This window comes from Pteropus medius, unplaced genomic scaffold, assembly GCF_902729225.1.
Source record: "Pteropus medius unplaced genomic scaffold, Ma_sr-lr_union100, whole genome shotgun sequence".
Lineage (NCBI taxonomy): Eukaryota > Metazoa > Chordata > Mammalia > Chiroptera > Pteropodidae > Pteropus > Pteropus medius.
Window position 1 is genome coordinate 17,633,798 of NW_024352785.1, and position 18,684 is coordinate 17,652,481.

At 33.5% G+C, this 18,684-nt stretch overlaps 2 long non-coding RNA genes across 2 annotated transcripts in view; one reads left to right on the top strand and one right to left on the bottom strand.

Annotated features, from left to right (window-relative positions):
- Positions 1-18,684, bottom strand: part of LOC120590899 (uncharacterized) — a 561,246-nt gene that overhangs the window by 336,259 nt on the left and 206,303 nt on the right. The window lies entirely within an intron of this gene.
- LOC120590903 (uncharacterized) lies at positions 1,900-16,953 on the top strand. The gene is made up of 3 exons (XR_005649807.1): positions 1,900-2,194; positions 11,453-11,520; positions 16,790-16,953. It is a non-coding gene; the product is annotated as an uncharacterized LOC120590903 (long non-coding RNA).

Below are 18,684 nucleotides of genomic sequence, written 5' to 3' on the forward strand. Positions count from 1 at the left end.
TTTCTGCTTCCAAGATCACATCATGTTCCCTTTTACTGTAGTAAAATCTCCCTCTACCCCTCTCTTATAAGGACATTTGTATCGACTCACTACAGTATGAACTCAAGGCCAAAATCATCTAAAATATTAAAGTATCATCAACTCAAAAATCTCAGATCTCATCATCTAAATCAAGTATGGTCGAGACTCTAGTTATAAATTCTTGGGCAAAATTCCACTCTATCTGTAGACCTATGAAACTAGATAACAAATGATCTGGTCCTCAAATACAATGGTGGGACAGGCAAAGCATAACAATTATAGACATTCCATTTCAAGAAGAAGAAAATGGAAGGCAGAAAAAAGTCACTGGTCCCAAACAATTTCAAAATCTGTCTGAGCAAACTTGAATAGTTTTCAAAGACTAGAAATAATCTGTGGCTCAAAGCTTTTCCCTGTGGGCCCAAGGCTGTGCCTTTAGAGTCATACTTCCCTTTTCTTAAAGAGTAATACATATTTTAGGCTGAGTAGTTTAACTGGCCTGTTTCATGCATGTAGAATTTTGGTAGTCTGACAACCTTCGCTTATTTTGTCCTGTCTTGTGGGTTTCCTGTGTATATCTCAAGGATTCATTCCATAAAACAAGACGCTCCTCCACAGATCTTTCCTAAATAATCTCATCTCTATTCCTGACATCTGCAGAGATGATTGAGGGGTTCAATGAGCCATGCACCTAATTCCTTTAGCACTAGAAAAAGGATATCCAACCACATCCTTGGTCTTCTCTCCAGAACACACATTCCTGACAGTGTATCTTCTAATTTTAGCATCTTTTGCAATCCAGGTAGGCTAGAGATTTCCCAAATCATCAAGTCTTAGTTCCCTTTGCTTAACAGTTCCCTCAGTTTCTCTCTTCTCACATTTTACCATGAGCAACGAGAAGAAATTAGGCTGTATCTTCAACACTTTTTGAAATTATCCTCAGCTAAATATCCAAATTCATTACTTACAAGTTCTGCTTCTCACATAACTATAGGACACAATTTAGCTAACTTTCCTCACCCTATATAACAAGGTTCTCCTTTCCTCCAGTTTCTAATACCACATTCATTTGTTCTGAGCCCTCACCAGCAGTGTTTTTAATGCCATATTTTTAATAATAGGTCTGTTTAAGGTAATCTAGACCTTTTCTATCACATTCTTCATAATTCTTACAGGCTGTATCCATCACCCAATTTCAAAATCACTTCCACATTTTAGGTATCTGTTACAGCAGTACTTTACTTTTAGGTACCAAAATCTGTATTCATTTCTTGTTGCTATGTTAACAAAGTTAGTGGCTTAAATAATAGAAATTTATTATCTTACAATTCTGCAGGCCAGAAACCCAAAATTAGTCTTATAGGGCAAAATCAGGGTATCAGTAGAGCTGGTTCCTTCTGAAGACTTCGGGGTAGAATCTGTTCCTTGTCTCTTCTACTCACAGAGCCTAACAGCATTCTTTGGCTCCTAGCCATATCACTCCAACCTCTGCTGCTTATTTTTGCCTTTTCCTTTACTGTAGTCAAATCTTTCTGCGTATCATTCTTATAAGAATACTTGTGATTATTTTAAGTGCCCACTTGGATAATCCAGGATAATCTTGTCATGTCAAAACTATCCACATCTATAAACTCCCTTTGCCATATAAGATAACATATTCACGGGTTCCAGAGGTTACGAGAATAAAGACATCGTTGTACTTATGGGCCATTTCTCTGCCTACTACGCTGTCATTCTAAATACTGAAAGACTAAGATCAAGAGAGCCCTGCCCCCAATTAATTTTCATTCAAATATTTTTACTTTTAAAAATGTATCTCTTAAGGTCACTCAGACAAAAAGAATGCCAAGAGCAGGCGAGGCTGAGGCTGGGGGAAAGAGTCAGGAAGTCAAACAAACCGAGGAACTGAGGAAGCACGCAGAAAGTATACGAATGTAATCTGGTGTAAGAACCCAATTCAGTAACGAGGACCCTGAAACAGCAAAAAGCTTGAGGTCTGAGCAAGGACAGGAGTCAGAAGAAATTCAGGCAACAAGGAGCCAGAAACAAGATCTAAAGAAATTGTTGTATCAGGCAGACAACCTTCTCATTTTCTTCCAACTGTGGCAGGCGTAAATCCTAGAAACAATAAAGTCAACCATTGGATTGACACAGCTGAAATAGAGAGTGCAAGGTAAGAAATTTAAAAAAGAAAATAAACTAAACTGTTTCATATATAGATAAACTCTGGACCATCAAAAATCTACTAACTTAGCTTTTGAAATTCTCTAAATTTACTAGCTCTTGTTTCTTGACTCAGTGATAATGAAATTCTAGTTCTTATAGACCTCTACAGAGTACTATTTATCTGATTTAATAATCTCTAAACAAGGTTCTATTTATAACTTGATAAAAATGTATAATCCCTTTCCCCATCTGTACAATCTCTATCCCTTGCCTTTGAAGAGCTTTTGAACCTTGCATTTATATCTGATAGATTCCTATTTGAACATAAATTCTTAGTCTATTGAGTGTTTCATCTTGGTTTTTCATATATGATTACAGATAGGCCATATTGCTTCTCAGAACAGATACTCACTGTCTTTATGTGAACATTTAACATCTGTCTAGTGATGAGAGTATAATCTTTATATGTCGGGCATAAAAACTTCAAATTAATGGAAAGTATCTGTCTATTCAAAATAGAACATTTTGCTACTTCTCTCCAAATCCCAAAGCACATATCTAAACAGTTTCCTAAATAGTAACAGTCTACTATCATCCATGCACTTTAACATTCATGTAATTTAAACTTGTAGAATTTGGAGCATCATCCCATCCATTCTATATTCTAATTACATGACTCCGTGAGAGTTAGCCTATATAGGGCCAGTTGCTGTCTGAGTTAATAGATTATTCTCATTATTTAACACAGCTATCAATTACCACCAAACACCATGATAACTGAATTGTTTCTAATCCTGTTCTTGGGAGAATGTGAGCATTTGAGGTCAGCAGAGAACAAGAATAGAAGGAAAGCTTCTAGGAGTGAGAAGCAAGAATGTGTGTACGTACCTGTGCATGTGTGTATTGTATATTTATGAAAAACAACTCTGCGGGAATTTATTTCTAGCATAAAAGAAATTGATTTCAAGTAATAAAATTTAAAGTATTCCAAAATGAAAATGATTGCTAAATAACCTCAGGAAATACACTAAGGTACCACTTTCTTGTTCTACAGGTTTACTTTATTTTGCCCTATATCAGCACCTTGAAAACATAGGCAAGATTAAAATTACAGTAATCTCCCCTTACCCACAGGAGATATGTTCCAAGACCTCCCGTGGATAATACTGAATCCTATACATGCTATAGTTTTCCCTATACATACATACTTTAATGCTTCTCTTTGGCATATACCAATTGCCAGCATCACTGCTCTTGTGCTTTGGGGCCATAATTAAGAAAAATAAGGGTTACTAGAACACAAGAACTGCCCTAACAGGAGAGTCAATCTGATAACACAGACTGCTACTAAGTGGGCAGGTAGCTCATAAGTCATGGATACGCTGGCAAAGGGATGATTCACATCTTTTACACAATGAAGTAGGACGGTGTGAGATTTCATCACACTACTCAGAACTGTGTGCAATTTAAAACTTATAAATTGTTTATTTCTAAAATTTTCCACTTAAAATGTTTGGACCACAGTTGACCATGGGTAACTGAAATGATGAAAAGTGAAACCTCAGGTAGGAAGGGACTTCTGTACTAGGGCACTGGAAAGTTGCATTTTCCATTGGATACTTTTCTTTTTTCTTCTGAACCAGAGTCAGCTAAATAATATATATAACCTTTCATTTTTTATGAAAAGCAACAGCTGGCAAATTGTTAAACTGTTTGGAAAATTCTAGCAAAGTAATGTGTTGGTTTAAGACAATGCTGACATAAACTTGTCACATTAGACAGAATAAAAACACCAATGGAAACGTAAGAAAAGAAAAATAAATAAAGAGAGAGAGAGAGAGAGAGAGAGAGAGAGAGTGTGTGTGTGTGTCATAGTGCCACAATAGGATCTTGCCCTGGGCTGGACTATAGACAATAGATCTGAAATTGCCACTGACTGATGCCATTAAAAAGGGAAAATCCATCTAATTGGATCCATACTAATATATCACCCAAACTGTCTTTCTATGGAACACCAGCACATGTAGTTGTAAAATCTTGAATGCAATTATTTCCTATTTTCTCTAGTTACAATTTGAAATGTCAATCTGCATAGATTGCAAAGCAAACATAGCTGAGAGCATGTTTTTCAATGTATTTTCATCATTTCCCTTTGAGCTTATCCCATCGTTTTATATAAAGAATGGCTTTTTTTTCCATTATAGAATGTTTTGTGTGTATAATACCCAATAACCAGAAAACACTGAAGAATACCATCGGTGTTTTGATACATACGAAGAAAAGGGATTAGTGAGCTTGTCTTCCTGAATATTATTAGCAGACTGCTTTACACCAAAATATAAACTTATCAAAATTTAATGAACTTAAAATCATTAACAGTCTTCTGTTAAACAGGACATTTTCTATAACATTAATTCCTTTGAAAACACAGTGAATTCTTTACTTATTTGCTGACATAATCCTTTGGAATAAAATCATACAGAAACTGCAAAAAAGTAAAATAAAATCAATATCAAACTGTAAACATCAAACTTAAATCTAGATTTGCAATAAATAAATATAAATTGCTATTGTTCAGAGTTCACTTAACTAAATGCCCATGCAAAAATTATTTTCGCCATCATCCAGAGTGACTCCCTCCCTCACTTTCTCATTCTCTGTTGCTCTTTCTTGCTCCTTTTGTTAAACTGTGTGTGCATGTGTGCACGTGCACACATTCGCACAGCCATTTCCCCAAACACTGATTTACCTGTTTAATTCTGGATTTAAACTGAGTTAGTTCCAGATTACCTGCTCCCCACCCCTTTTCTCTTCATCCTGAAGTTGATCTAAGATTTGGACGCTTGCCATTATCATTATGTTAGGGGAGGAGATCCAGTATACCTTAGTTTCCCTCTCATCTGATGTATCTCATTCTATCTGAGCCTCTTTGTGATAAGCCAGCAATGACAGCTGTCCACAGTCCTGCCCTGTTCTACAGTGGCTGGTGTCACTAGCCATTCTCTTTGTCCTACTCTAAGCAACTCACTATTCATTCCTCTGAGCACTTCTACATTCCTTCTGTGGGGTTCGGGAACAAAAAATTCTCTCCTGCACTGTGATCACATCTTCTCTTGGATTTGGTGAGGCTGTGCTTGGGCCCCTAGTGAATCATTTTTCACACTCAACTGCCTGCAATTGAAAGTCATAATTTTAAAAACTGTGTTATAGCTGCAAATTTATAAACCATGCACTAATTATGGGGGAAAACTGAGTATGTTCAAAATGAAATATGCATACACAAACACAGATGTATAATTTCAGTTATTTGAATTACAGAAATAATTCATTCATAATAACAACCAAAGAGTACAAAAGTTTCTAAAATAAAATTAGTTGTCTTTCGTACTTCACTGCAAGTTCCCTTTCTCATGTAATGAATTATGTATATTTTTATATTATTTTCTTTTTCTTATAATATAAAAACATAAAACAAATATACACATATTTTTGTAAGATGAAAATGAAGGCATACTCAAATTATTCAAATGTATCATTATACTTTAATAAAAATTAATAATATAACATGTCCTTGTTCTCTTAGTAGTGTCTTTCATAGAACAGTTTTTTTAATGGTGTTTAACTTACCAATATTTCTTTTTTGCTGTTATACCTAAAAAAGTCATCGCTAAATTTAAGATCACAGATTTTCTCCTATGGCATGTTCTAGAAAATTTGTAGTTTCATATTTGACATTTAGTTCTATTTTGAGTTAATTTTGTGAAAGGTATAAAGTCAGGTCTACATTATTTTTCCCACACGTGGATATGCATTTGTTCTAGCACCATTTGTTGAAGAATAACCTTTTTCCATGGAATTGCCTTTGCTCGTTTGTTAAAAATCAGTTGACTATACCTATGCATATATATTTTTAGGTATTCTATTCTATTCTATTCTATTCTATTCTATTCTATTCTAATTCTATTCTATTCTATTCTATTCTATTCTATTCTATTCTATTCTATTCTATTCTATTCTATTCTATTCTATTCTATTCTATTCTACTGATCTATTTGCCTATTCTCTTGCCAAACCATACCATTTTGGTTATTGTACTTTATAGAAAATCTTTAAGTCAGATGGTGTCAGTTTTGTAACTTTGTTCTTCCTCTTCAGTAGTGTTATTCAGTATTGTCTAACTAGGGTTTTCGCCTTTTCATATAAACTTTAGAATCTGTTTGTTGACATCCAAAAAAAGAATAACTTGCTGGGATTTTGACGGAGTTTGAACTGTTTTTATAGATCAAGTTGGGAAGAACCGTCATCTCAACAAATATTGAATCTTCCTATCTGTGAACATGGAATAGCTGTACATTAATTTAGATCTACTTTGATTTTCACATCAGAGTTTTGTAGTTTTTCTCATATAAATTTTATATAATTTTTTTTATTTATTCTTAAGTATGTCATTTTGGGGTGCTAATATAAATAGTATTGTGCTTTAATTTCAAATTCCATTAGTTCATTTCTGGTATATGGAAAAGTAATGGATTTTTATATATTAACCTTGTATCCTGTAACCTTGCTATCATCTATTAGTTCCAGAATTTTTTGTTGATTCTTTCTATATGGACAATCGTGTCACCTGTGAGTGAACAAAGACAGTTTTACCTCTTTCTTCCCAATCTGTATATCCGTTATTTCCTTTATTTGTTGTTTTATTACATTAGCTAGGATTTCCAGTATGTTGTTGAACATGAGTGAGAGGGGAAATCCTTATCTTTTTGCTGATCTTAGGTGAGAAACGTCTAGATTTTACCACTAAGTATGATATTAGTTCTGTAGACTAATTTAATGTGCAGAATAAATATGACTTCAGGGTTTGGGAGTTACTACTGCAACAGACACAGTCTTGCTTCTTATAAATAACCTAAGGCTGTGCTTACATTCTCTTATACAACATTTAATCATCCCTTAACAATTAATTTTCTTGCAAGAAACTTACTTCATTAACTTTTTCACTTTTCTTTGATTCATTAGCCCTATTAAATATTTTCTGATTCTGCCTTTTCATCAGAACCTCTTAATTTTCAGATCCCATGGACTGATTTTATTATCTTACTTGACCTCGTGTAGCTGTTGACTTTAGAAACTTTCCATAAAACCATTCATTTCTCATTCTCTTCCTTTCACTCAATCTTATATGAATGTTCTTTATTAAGTTGAAGCAGTTTTCCTAGTTTCTTGATAACTTTTTTCATGAAGGATGATAGATTTTGCTAAATGCTTTTTCTTTATCTATTGATATGTTCATATGATTTTTCTTCATTAGCCTCTTGATTAAGAAACAGATTGTGTTAATTGACTTTTAAATGTTGAACCAGCCCAGCCTTGCATACCAGGGATAAATTCCACTTGGTCATGTACCTAATTACTTCTATATATTGTTAGATTGAATTTGTTAATACTTTGTTGAGGATTTTTAAATATATGTCTCATATGAGACATATGAGAGATATTGGTCTGTAGTATTCCTTTCTTGTGATGTCAGATTTGGGGATTAGAAGAATGATGGCCTAATAGGATGAGTTTGAAGTGTCCACTCTGCATCTATTTTCTGCAATATATTATAGAAAATTGGTATCATTTCTTCTTTAAAGGGTAGAATTGATCAGTAAAATGATCTGGGCCTGGTGCTTTTGATTTGGGAAGGTTATGAAGTACTGACTGAATTTTTGAATAGAAATGAGCCTACTCAGATTATTTATTTATATTAATGTGAGTTTTGGTAGATTGTGTCTGTCAAAGGAATTAGTCCATTTAAGGTATCAAATTTATGGGCAAAATACTATTGCTAATATTCCTTTATGATCTTTTTTAATTTCTGTAAAATCAGTAGAGCTGTTTCCTCATTAATTTCTAACAGTTATTTATATCTTCTCTTTCTCTTGGTTAGCCTCACTGGAGGCTTATCGGTTTTATTGATCTTTTCAAAGAACCAGCTTCTGGTCTCTTAATTTTTTTTTTTTATTGTTTCCTGTTTTCAGTTTCATTAATTTCTGCTCTATTTTATTTCTTTCCTTCCGCTTTTTTTGAATTTTCTCCTATTTCACTACTTTTCTAAGGTGGAAACTTAGATGATAGATTTTAGATCTTTCTTTTTTGTCTAATACATGCATTCAATGCTATAAATTTCCCTCTAAACACTGCTTTCACTGCATCCCACAAATTTTAAGCTGTTTTTGTTTACATTTAGTTGAAAATATTTTTTATTTCCCTTAAGACTTTGGATTAGACCTATGTGTTTTTAGATGTATAGTGTTTAGCTCCAAATATTTTGAGACTTTCCAGCTATTTTTCTGTTATTGATTTCTAATTTAATTCCATTATGGTCTGAGAACATCCTTTGTATGATTTATAGCCTTTTAAATATGTTGGGGTATACGGTCTGTCTTGGTGAATGTTACATATGAGCTTGAATAGAAGGTGTATTCTGCTGTTGCTGATTGAAGTAGTCTATAAATATCAATTAGATCCAGTTGATTGATGATTCTAGAAATTAGTCTGTATTGGGCCTGATACCTAATGGGAACTCAATATGTGCTTGTCAAATGTATGAATAAATGAATAAATTAACAAATGAAGAGTACTGCATGCCATGTACCATAATGTATTTCATCTTTCTCTTATTAAGGAACACTGAAGTATATCAAATTTTGTACTGTTATAATCTATATGGAAATTTATATGTTTGAATAAATAATACTATCTACAATTCCACAATTTCATTGTGTAAGGAAATAAAACACAATAATGTTAGCTAATGAAATGATCAATTCTAAAAGTAGTTCTCTCTCAGGTTTTCCTTCGTATGCACTACTGGCATCTTTCCTTTCCTGTCACATCTTTATTGTTTGTTTCCTGTTCCTTACTGGATGCTGTATTTGAATCTGTTGTTTTGGAATAGTATGCAATATTAATGAAAATTGATTTTTAACACAATACTAGATTTCAGACAAGGAAATGTGTTTCCTGCTGTGAGACTGGAGAAATGCTAAAATCAAAAAAATAATTACAATGGAGATATGGCATAGTTAAACCAGTTAACACAGGTAGAAAGGAAACTGACAACTTAGATTACATAGTAAATGTTTTAAAACAATTATTTTATTATCAAAGTAAAAAGATGATTTTAGAATGATTTTTGTTGTAATAGTCATAAATAGGAGATTCAAAATAATGCTATCATAAAATATTATTGGAAATGCTACTAAAAATGTCAAATCTTAATCCATATTTTGTGATAATAGCCCACAGAAGCAATTATAATCTAAATTTTATCATATAGAGAAAATTTCTTTTTATAATATTTAGTTTTATTCCTCAAGAAAATTTCCTAATTGCATTGGGTCTATTACATTTGGACTCCTTTGAAAATGAGTTAACTTAAACTGGATATTTATTTTCAGATAACTAGGATTTTCTGGTTTAACCAGGGCTGAGTTCCTATGAAGAAAATATAGCAAACCTTCCTCCAGGTACCATATAGACAAACTGAATGCCGACACTAAAAAACCAGCAGTAATATTTACAGTATGAACTAATAAAAAGTGGAATCATTACCTCTAACAGTAGAAACATTTTAAGTTTTGACACATTAACAAGTATCCCAACAAAAAGCTTACCAAATTATATGCTCATCAACAGTTTATGAGAATATATTTTTTCTCCTTTATCAAAATTTTAGATTATAAATTTTTAAATTTTTTGTTAATGTGTGGTCAAAAAGTATAGTATTTTATTTTGATTTGTATTTCCTTAACAACTAACAAAGTTGGATAGATTTTCATATCTTTTTTTATTCCCATAAATCACTTTGATGCCTTTGTTCTTTTATATATATATATATATATATATATATATATATATATATATATATATATTTTTAACCTTTGCCTTATATAGAGAATGCAAATATATCATATTTGTTAGCCCTTAGTCTTTTAATTTTGCTAATGTTGATTTTATTATTTTATCCTGGGGAAAATTTAAATTTCTCCAAAGTCTAATCTGTAAGTCTTCCATTATAACTGTTTGGCTTAGCTGTAAATTTCATCATATGTACACATATGCACTTCAAATTAAGATTATAAAACATTAAGATTATTAAATTACTCCCCCATGTTTCCTTCTATAAACTTTATTAATTTGTTTGCTTGTTTCACTTTAAAACAATCTGAAGTTTATTTGTGTGTATGTGTGTGTTTGTATACAGGATATAATCTACATCTAACCTATTTTCTTCTTTCATTTTCAGTGTCCAAATACTGTTCGTTTAAGCAATATATCTTTTTTCATTGACTGGAGATACCATCTTTATTGCAAATTAAATAGTTACAAATGAATGGCACTATTTTCTTGAGTCTTTTTTCCATTTCAATGATCTATTTCTCCACCAATATCACATCTTTTAAGTGGCAGAGTTTTGTAATTTACTTTATATCTGCTATGGCAAGCTCTGTTAAATTTTTTTTCAGAGTTTTGTAATTTATTTATATCTGGTATGGCAAGCCCTGTTAAATTTTTTTCACCCCCAAAATTAATAGGTTATTCATTATGTTTTCCTTTTTATTTGCTAATCCTATAAGCATATGGTTCTCTGTTTTGGTGGAAAACTTTTGGGCTTTGGAGACAGACCTGCTTAATTTAAATCCTGGCTCTATCTCTTAACAGCAGTGTGATTTGGGGCAATTTATTAACTGAAATTGGAGGGAATGAAACACAGAAGCACTGTAAGAAGTAAATGAAATGATGCTATAAAGTTCCTAACACTATGTCAGATACATAATAGACAAGATTAAATACTATTATCATCTTCCTCCTTTCTTCATGAACTAAAAATACCATTTAAATAATTGTTGGATGGTTTTGTATACTATTGTTTATACATGTTAGTGAAACATACATGCAAATGAATGTTTCATGTTTTATGACTGCTTTAGAGTGAACATGACTTGTAATTTTTTTATAAGACTGAGTTCACATACCTTAAGTACCACACAAATCCTGTCTTCAATAAGTATTTTCACAAACAACCATGACTTGAAACTTCTTGTAATCCTTCTAGTGATATAGAATATTTGATGCAATTGCCCAAATATTTATTTAACATCTGCTATAAAAGTATTGAACAAGCAACCATTATAGGAAATGCTTCACAATCTTTCTACTAAGACAAAATACTCAATCCAATCTCACAATGTTTATTTCACATTTACTGTACAAGGCATTGCAGAAACTAAAATGAATAAGTCAGGACGACTGTCTTCAAAGGAACTCCACGTTATGAACGAGGTAGGTGAGAAATGGATTTGAAGTAACGTACAAATAGGTATGTACAATTTGCAAACATTGCAATATGGCTTTTGTATCTATTTGATATCAAATCTATGTCTGTGAAATTTTTACAAAAATGGGGACAGTTTTGCTTAGTGCATAATTTCCTGGAAATAAACTGAAAAAAAAATGTAGATTTACAAGTTTTGAAGGACTCAAATCAGTTGAGAAATCTGAAAAACAGTGAGGTTAAGGGAAATCCAATGTTACTTAGCCAGCTGGGAGTTAAAGCCAGATTTATTATATCCCAACTAATTAGCTCTTCCATACAAAACATGATATATATCAAGAAGTTGCATTTATTCACTTACATAGTTGTTGTTATTTAATATTCTGACATGGCAATTTATTAAGACATTCCTATTTTCATGCCAAATTATTTGCTGATTATAAAGTTCTTAACTCAACTTTACATAATCAATTAATTCACCCATTCACTCATTTGAGGAGCTATCTGATAAAGTACCTTTTAAATTGCCTATCTCATTCCCAGGACGTAGTTACTCACTAAGAATGTATTCATTTTGAATAGTTTGGTTTTGTTAATCTGCAATGTAAAATGCTTCTACATTTTTCCTAACTTTAAGACTTTATGAACTTACTTTTTTGTAACCTTTTACAAGTTTTTTAAATAACATAAAGGTTTCAATTTATTATTTGAAAAAAAATCAGTGGTTCTTCAGGACTGTTACTACAAATTCAGTAAAAAAAAAAAAATCTTAAAAAAATAGAAGCACAATACAACAATGCAGATCAGTTATTTTTTTCCAAAAGGGCATGGTTTATGAGATGAAATCAATGGTCCAATCAAGGTAAATACAGCAGAGTCAAGACCATATATGATCTGATGCAGTCTAATCTAGGTTCTTTTGCATAGATCTTACTCCAAATAGAATATACGTCTTAAAATCTTGGGGGGAAACAAATTTTCAAATAAATTTTTCAGGGGGTTTGGCTCTTAATTCTGAAATTATTAATCAGAGCTGCTAAAGTCATCTATTAAACTTAGCTTGACATACATGTCAGTTTGGGTCTTGAGAAGCAGATACCAAGAGATGTATTACGAGAAACACCTGTTAAAGGTAAAGGAGTAATCAGCAAGAGTAGGCTCAATGCATGCAAGAGGAGTAAGGCTGGCGGGAGAGGGTGAGAAGGGCTTCACACAGCAGTACAGTTCTGACAAAATCTCCACCAGGCCAGTGGACTGTCGTCTCCAAACAAGTTTTCTGGTAAAAAGTGTTGAGCAGGAATGGTCTGCAATTGTAGCCAAACTGTACTTTGTTACCAACGAGGAACAGCCCAGGGAAAACTGTTCTCAGGGCTGTCGGTCAACCTGCTTCTTGAAGCAGTTTCTCTTGAAAGGGAGCTGAGTGGCACATTTATATGGGTGCCACTATACGTGGACATGGTAGCATATGATAAACTCAGAAAAAATCATCTTAATCAAATTTTCTTCCTCACTATTACTTCATTATGCTGAGTTACAGTCCGAAGAGAAACAACATTCATAATAAGTCTTATCTGTAAGAAAAACCAGGGAAAAAAGGTATCTGTTTTTACACTTTTAGTTTGCCATCCTCTTCTAGGAGACAAGGATAAGTTATGTGGATCTCCTCTCACCTCTCACACAACTCTATTGCTCTTTTGCCACCTCCTTGCCCTGCAAGTGTGTTGTACACTTCCCAAGAGTCAGATTCCAGACTCCTGCTTTTCTCTCCCCTTCTCTCTCCTCAGTGAACGCTCATGACATTCACATCAGAACCCAGGTAACCGCTTCTCAAGTACTTTTTCTACAGCTCCATTCTAAAGCTACTATCCCAACTACCTCCTACAAATGCAGAGTTAGGTACTTCAACACAACTTTGACCCTGTTAAAAAGAAACAAACAAAAAAATTATTTCCCTCTTCCAACTGGCTCCCGCATTGACTTCCTTAATGTCACCAATTTTTTTTTCCCCCTAAGGAAAACATGCTTGAAAGATTTGAGTTATCCTATCCCTGCATTGAGGATTATCAGGCTTTGTCAATTTCTTTTCACAGAAAGCTTTTTAAATCCTTCCTTCATTTCTACGCATAGTACCATAGTCACTGTCCTTATCATCCTAACACTGACATTATTATAATAGTGTCCTGCCATTAATCTCACTCCCTGAAATAAGACTAGAAGTGTCAAGAGCATCAGCTGGGGTCAGTCTCCCAGAAACGGTAAAAAAACAAATGTGAAACCAAGCATCTAGGCAGCATTCAGGGGTCCAGGAGTTACTCACCTGTCAGGCACAAGAGAATTCAGTCTCCATGTATATAATAATATCCTCTTAATGATGACAGGAGTGGTAAGCAAGAGAGGGCAGTTTAACCATATCGTGAGAAAAGTGTTGCATTTGTCGTTTAATTCATGGCAACTTTTATACAAAGAAGTATCTCTGTTCTTGTTATTTTGCTACTATGGCTTTGAAATATAGCATGGGATTTTAAAATTATATTGTATGTAATGACTTCCATATATAAGAGGGTTCGATTGGAAATTAAATTTCCATGTATGAAAGCTGGTCTAATCCTTTCTGCCTTTTCAAGGAAACAAAACAAAGTTCAAAATATGGATCCCAAGCTTCCACAGGGAACTGTTAAAAATATTACAACACACCTTCAATGTTACACACAGGTGAAAACACGGAAATCACAGAGATTGCTTTTGGATTAGGTAAAGCAATGTTTCTCATTGCCAGCAACCCAGTGTGGTTGAGCCAGGGCTAGAATCATAGTCTTAGGGCTGCAGCCAAAAGTTACAGGTTCCAGAGCTGAATCAAAGAAAAACAATAAAGGTCCCCTCCCAGTCATTCTTTTGCTCTCATCTGAGACTGCCCTTAGAGGTAAATACAAGCAGGGCACAGTGCACACACCTGTCCATACAGCGCAATGTGCAGACGCCTCTAAGGGACACATTCAACCCCTAGGAGAGCAGAGCATAAACTTTCCATTTGGAATCTGCCTCTTATCCACATTATACATTTCCTACCTTCCTGAGAAGGATGTCAGCCTTCTCAGTTCTCTGTTTCATAAAACACATATTCAACTCAAACGCTAGAGACTTTACCTTTACCTAGCCCTTATGCCAGAAATAGGCATTGCAACTGCAAGCCTCCAAAGAGATGGCCTGCCTCCCCCACAGCCTGGTACTGATAATTTTCCCTTCATTCTTCCTTCCAAAGTTTTGAGTGGAAATCAATGTACATAAATTTTTACGGAAAGCTGAGGCATTAGGTGTTATAAAAATGCAAATAGTGAAGCGTAGACAAAAAAAAGAATATGCTCCCACACACGTCATGTCTAACTGCACCAAGCTGTCCAATTCTAGCTCCCCAAAAGAAATGCAACATATGCACTTAATTTTTTTTTTTGAAATTTAGAAATATGTTGACAAGCACAGAAATTATTTGCTCTAAGCTTTTTGTCCTACTATGACCCTTTGCCTACTTCTATGACCAGAATCAGAACATGTCCTTATCGTTGCAATATAAACCTCTTCCAACTGAGTTCCTCAGAACTCTTCCTAACTATGTTTACCCATACCTATCAATCCTTTAAGTGATAATATCATGTATTCTTTTCTGCTCATCGATTTAGCCATACATTTTCTACTTTCTATTAGATTGCTTTAAAATAGATCTCAGAGATTGGGGGGTTTATCTTTCATTTTGATAAATATTTTGTGCTCAACCTTCTTCAAATAAGAAGTTTTTAGAAAGATGTTTTCTTTCAAGTGACTCCTAATATTAGTAACAGGCTCCATTTGAAGTAAATATAATTTTCTTTGGGTAAGTACTAGAGGAAAAATGAGAAAAATACACTTTTCTGATATAAAGCAAGTAGGAATGCTTAACGATAAATATAGTAGTGACATACTCTAAGTTACAATGAAAATGGGGTGCTTATTTCCAGGTAGTATTCCTAAAAAATGGTATTTTCCTTGTGACATTTTTCTTTTATTGTATAAGACAAAAGTTTTGACTAAGAACAGATTTTTTAAATATTTAAGATACTTTGGCATCCGAGAGAATGGTAGAAATTGATAAGAAATTAAAAAGCATATACAAAATTATTTGTTCTATAATTAAAAACTGTAATGGTATATTTTATTATCATTGAAACTAAATGCATTACTTGAAAGCAGTTGAAAAATATTCAACCAAATTAAATGGGCTGTTATACTATGAGCTGGTGTTAATTTTACCTCATTTATATTAATGTAAAGCAAATCATCAAAACAGAAGTGAAAATGTAACAGCATTTGTTAGTAAATTCCACTTAATGCTCTGGCAGTATTATAGACATATCATTAATTACACTGTGCTAGATGCAGTGCTAAATCATTTATTGAAAATCTTCCTCTTAATGTAGCCCTTAATTTTGGCCACTATCAAAAGAATGCTTCATTTTGAAGAGCTATCAAAATATTGATCTGAAACTCTGAGTCTAATTGGCTATTTCACAATTATATTGTCTAGGAAAAAAATGGTTGGCAGCATTTGTCATTTCTGGACAATTATTCTTATAAGAATAAAGAAGATAAAGCTGCAGATCAATTACCTGTTAGATATCCTGAGTATTGAATGATTACCTGTTTTATCAACAATTTATTTTCTCCTCAGTAATAGTGTAAAGTTAATTCTTATGCCATACATATGTGATCACAATTGATAAAGGATTTATGTTTGTAATCGTAAATCAATTTTTGTATTCACTCTTCTCCTAGGATATACAATGGAGTAGAAAACATCATTTGTCATATAACTTCCATACCAAAAATGTAGATCTATTGCCATGTTTTATTATTGAATTTGGTATGTTAAAACATATCAGAAGTGAGGAGAAATACTATGTTTTTGTTTTTTCTCTCATTCTATATAGGAATGAAGTTTTGTTTAGATAAACTTACAGCATTTTGAAAGTTCGAATCAACTTGTTTAAAATGAGCACTTATTAACCTTTTGAGATAAATATTAAGGCTTTTCCTTATATACAACTTTCTTCTTATGAAGTAAAGATGGTACCTGAACACAGTATTAATCAAGATGATAAAACAAAACCAAAAATACTTATGTGGCAAATTTACCAAGGCATCCTATAGAGATTAGTTGATAAAGGGGCAGGTATATAGAGCAATAATTGGGTTATTAAAGCTAGCTCCTCATTTATTAGTCTTGAACTAAAACAGATGTATTTTCAGCTGATGGGAAGAGACCTGTGAAGAAGATTGTTCTTCTGTTATGTGTCTACTGGAGTTTATAATGTCCTTGCAGCACACCACTACTGCTGTTTTCCCCAGAGTGTGAACAGATAAGCATGTCATCTCACAAGTAACTTGCTTTTCTGAGTATATTGTGAGACAAAATCACATACCCTTTCCCCACAGCCTGTGAATTTTCTGATTGTGAAGTAATTTCCTGCTCTTGGTTCTCCACTTGCATAACAGAAATACAAGAGTTCTTATAATGTTTATCCTGGGCTTGTCCTTTTAATAAGTGCAGGGACAATCCCTTAGGTGAGATTTAATTAACTCAAAAAGAGTTCCTGAACAAACAATGCAGATTCTTTAGTTTGTTTTTCAGGGAAGCATGAGTTGGGAATAGTTTTTGGATACTTATAAAAAAAAATCATATGTGATTAAACCAAATAAGAATTTCTTTTCACATGGACATTTGATGTTTTTGATCCCAGACTTCTCTAGGGGCTCTGTGATATCATCAAGCACCAAGGTGCCTTCCAGCTCACTATTGCACTACCACTGGAGTGTCACTCTTATCTGTGCAGGCCAAAATTGCTGCTTGAACTCCAGCTGCTACATCTGCACTCCAGACAGCATGATTGATTTAAAAAAAAAAAAAGTGGACAAATGTGCATATCCTCTCTTTAAGGAGGCATCTTAGAAGTCCCACAGGATAGTTCACCTTGTTTCTTGGCCATATCCAGCTGCAAAATGAAGTAGAAGTGTAGTTTTAAAATGATGTGTCAATTTGCTGAGCTAAACATTGGGATTCAGGTGGGGGTGAATAGATATTATGAGGCAACAAGCTCACTGTGCCACAATACCTATTTCTCCCTTTAAAAAGCAAAAAACAAAAAAAAGGAAAACATGAAAAGACTATGAAATTAAACATTGCTCCTCAGACAACACTTTTGTTTTAAAAAACAAAAAACAAAAAAAAAGGAACATGAAAAGACTATGAAATTAAACATTGCTCCTCAGACAACACTTTAGCACTAATGTTCAGCACTAAATAAGTATGTAGTTACAAGGCAAGTCTCAATCAGGGTATTTTTTCCTAGTCACTACATGCTGCAGATCAGGAATCTAGACTGCAACCTCCTTAAAGATAGGGACTGTACTTGTTGACTTTAATTCTCAGTGTTTATCCATTAGAGGAATGTAATGAATACATATTGACAATTGACTGAATAAATTAAATGGTTAGGATAACTTGAGATCCCAAAACATGGAAAGTAAAAATGTCATATCTACCAAATACCTGGACATTAGATTGAGTGAGATTTAACATGCCACTTAGTAATTTAGGGAAGTCATGAAAGTTAAGGAAGTCATCCAAACCCTCTAAGGCTCAATGTCCTTTTTTTCTGGAACGGAGGCAATAAGCCAATCTACCATAACACTGAATTGTAAAATTGGTCTGATGACATTTAATGGGTCCAAACTTAGTGAATCACACTACCATTATCCTAGTTGTCCTAGTCAGGAATCTAGGTACCAATGATTGATTTTTCTTTGTTCAGCTCTCTCACATATAATTAATTACCAAATCTTCTGGAGTTTTACCTTCTTTCTCTCATCTGTGCAAATAGTTCCATCCACATTGCTATAATGTGAGTGTGAGACACCATCATATCATCATACTTCACATGGATTAAAACAAAAACTTGTTAACTGCTCTCATTCCTGCAGTCTTGCTTCTCCTGAGCATACTTTCCATGTAGCCATCAGAGTGACCTTTCTGAGTCACAAATCTAGTAAAGACAATCTCCCTAATAAGAAGTGCTCAGTAGCTTTCCATTTCCCTGAGAATCCATTTCCTAAGCTTAAATACCTTAGGATTGCTGTGAAGCATG